Genomic DNA, 3,133 nt, shown 5'->3' with positions numbered 1-3,133 from the left:
CAGCAGGGCGATGCTGCGTAACGACGATGAAAGACCCCAAAATAGGCCACGGCCCCTGTGACTTGCTAGGGCAAACAGCGTCCCTGCAAGGTGCCTGCCTGTAGAGCAACTCCAGTCGGGTTTATTTCTGTGAGGTGGAGGGGAAAGACAGCACGCTGCTCAGGCAGAGGTAAAACTTCACCCTCCAGCACAGCTCTGGGCCCCGGCCAGCTCTCAGCCTTCGCAGAACCTGGACTGGCCTCCAATCTCCGAGCCCCTTAACAGCTCCTCCACCTCCGTTGCCCAAAAAGGGGCCAAAAGCACCTGGCCGGGTTCTGGTCGCTGCTCAGCTTTAAAGCAGCTCAGTGCTCTTGCGCCTCTCCTGCGTGTCCTCACACCCTGAGCCACTCTGCAAACCAGGCTCCTCTTCCTCTGCTGAGGTGGGTCTCCATCCTCACCTCCTCCCAGGCAGCCCCACCAGCTGCAGGGGGAGGAAGGAGAGCAAAGCGAAGGGTGACAGCCGGACTGCAGATGCTCTTTCCCGACCTGTATCTCGCCGGGCACGCTCACCTCCTCCTCCGAGCCAGGGGAACTGAGCTCACCTGAAGTCTGGCAGCTTCAAAAGCAGAAGCGAGCAATAGGCTCGGCACGCACGTGGAAGCAGCGATCGGTCTTGACAGCTATTTGGAGATGGCAAACCAACCCACTCCAGCCCCTTCCCGTCTCACGGAGGCCACGGAGATTCCTGGCCAGCTGACGGATGGCGTAAGCACTTTATTGATTTCTGCGTTCAGCGTAGGAGAGATTTAATTGAAATATGGAGGTTTCTAACCTCAGCGTCAGCCTCTCAGCAGGGATGTTGCTGGGCAAAGCAGCCAAGGTTGTGCCATCCTCTTCCAAATGCCGTCTCCTGCTGGGAACATACACGTGGAAAACGGGAGATCCCTCCCAGAGAGGGACGCGCTCGCACACATAAACCACGCACAGGCACCGTGGCAGGATCCAAAAGCAGCCTTCGTGGAGTGGTACCCATGGACTGGTACTGAATGTGGCCTCATCCTTTTGGCATTTATTGTTAAATAAACCCCTCCTGGTTTATACAGCACCCAGAGGCCAAATTAAGGCCTGATTCAAGTATAATTCAGTCAAAAGCAGAAAGGTATTGAGCAGCGAAGCACGCAAATCTTTATGTGTGCAGAGCTGGGTTGGGACCAGCCAGCAAACTCCCGGGAGAGGTATGGGTACTGGCATCCAGCAGCTGGCCGGGAAACTCCCGGGCTCTGCCTCTGACAGATTTCTCTCTTATTTCTCTAATATTACATAGGCGTGGGCTGAGAAGAGCTAGAAAAGACCATGGTACCCAGTCCTCCCCGGACATTCGGGTCCTGGATAAAACATGCCACAGCAATGACTCTGCTCTGGGTTGGCAGCGTTAAAACCTAAGGCACGGCATTGGCGAGACCTGAGCGAATCCTGCCCGGCTTCAGGACTCAGAGAGTCGGAGGTTTGGCAGCACGGGACATTCTCCAAAGTAGAAAACCCCCTTCCTCCTGCCCTAAGGAATTCGCGATAGCTGGGCTGGATACAGCGAGCATCTCCGTGCTCTCTGAAAGGGCTCCTTCCTCCTTGACAGCATTTCCACCCGTACATTTGGGCACCCACTCACCGAGGAATCGGCGATAGGGCCGGGGGGAGTGAGAGGGGGCTGGCCTATTAATATCCCGCTTGTACAGGGGAGTGGGCGGTCAGCAGGAAATAATTGCCTCTTTCCAAGACTGAGGAACCACCGGTTGGTCTTTCTGCTCTTTGAAATTCTCAGAGCTTAGCAAATAGCCCCGCTTCCCATGCGGCCGGGAGCGGGGTGGCAGCGGTGGGCCCTGCTCCCTCCCACTCCCCTGCAGGTTCTCCCTTCATTAAAACACTCGGGGAAGCTGACAGGCGCGCCAGCCCTTCCTACATACCCCATAAAGCTGACAAGCAATTATGTCCACTGAAGGGAGCCATGCTGGGAGAGCACAGAAAGGCTCAGAAAGGCAGGGAAAGCAGGTCTTTTTGTCCCCACGCCCAGGGAGCAGGCAGCAGTGCTTCGCGGAGAACATCACACGGGACCTTACGGGATGCTCCTTCCCCTTGCAGGTCGTGTCCTTCCATCTCCCACATCCGCAGGGAAGGTTGCGGTGCAGGAACAAAGAGCTACTGGGATTTAAGGCCGACATTCACTGCTTCCCGCAGGAAAGGGCACGCAGCTTGCAGGTGGATAGCACTGAACGAGCCGCTTCGGAGCCTCGGCAGGCACTCTGCTCGCTGGACCACGTCCTAGGGGCTCTGAAGCAGCTGATTCTTTCACAGCAGGAAAGGAGCTGCTCGTGGGAGAGGAGCTAACTGAATTGGAAAATGCCGTGACTACAGGGTAGCCTTGCCCATGGAGGAAGCAACTGCACTTCACTCCAGGCACTTCCAAGTGGCTGGAGTTTCCAGGACAGTTGAATTCAGGAGGAGCAGATTTGGGGGGGGAGGCTGGGGAGATAAATCCAGGAACAGGCTCTCATTCCAAACCTATAGCCTGACCACAGGACTCGGCTGGCAGAGGTGACCTCCAAGGGTGTGGTATTTCCACAGATTCTTCCTTTTACTCTAAGCAATAATTCCTCCAGCATGGCCGAAGGCAGCAAGCTGGCTCTCAGCCCCAGCCCCACCGTAAGAGCTCATGGCAGAAGTTGCAGATTGAGAGTGGATTCAAAAGATGGAGACACAACAGGAAGGAGAGGGACCACGGCAGGGGAGCCAGGAGCTCTGAGCATCTCCCAGTGATGTTATTGTGGCCCAGGTACCTCCCTGATCCTAGAGGTGCCAGGCAAGACATCCTGGTGTCTCGGACACCCCCTTGCCCTCGATCAGCAGCCCCCCTTTCGCAGGTGTTAGCAGCAGTGGGATGGAGACAAACCTTCTTCACTCTCATTTTCCCTCCCCATCCCATCCACGCTACAGCTCCGATGGTGAAGTCAACATAAGGGGCAGGCGGGTGGTTTCCTCTTCCTTGTGCCAGCAGCCGCTGTGTCGACAATGAAAAGCCAGGGAGCGATCAGCCCAAAGCTGTGAAGTGTGGGTTGGTTTTTTTTCTCTCTCTCAAATAAAAGCCCATTAATAATCAGCA

Source organism: Aptenodytes forsteri, unplaced genomic scaffold (genome assembly GCF_000699145.1).
Source record: "Aptenodytes forsteri isolate BGI_AS27 unplaced genomic scaffold, ASM69914v1 Scaffold7, whole genome shotgun sequence".
NCBI classification, from domain to species: domain Eukaryota; kingdom Metazoa; phylum Chordata; class Aves; order Sphenisciformes; family Spheniscidae; genus Aptenodytes; species Aptenodytes forsteri.
This window is presented reverse-complemented; position numbering follows the sequence as displayed.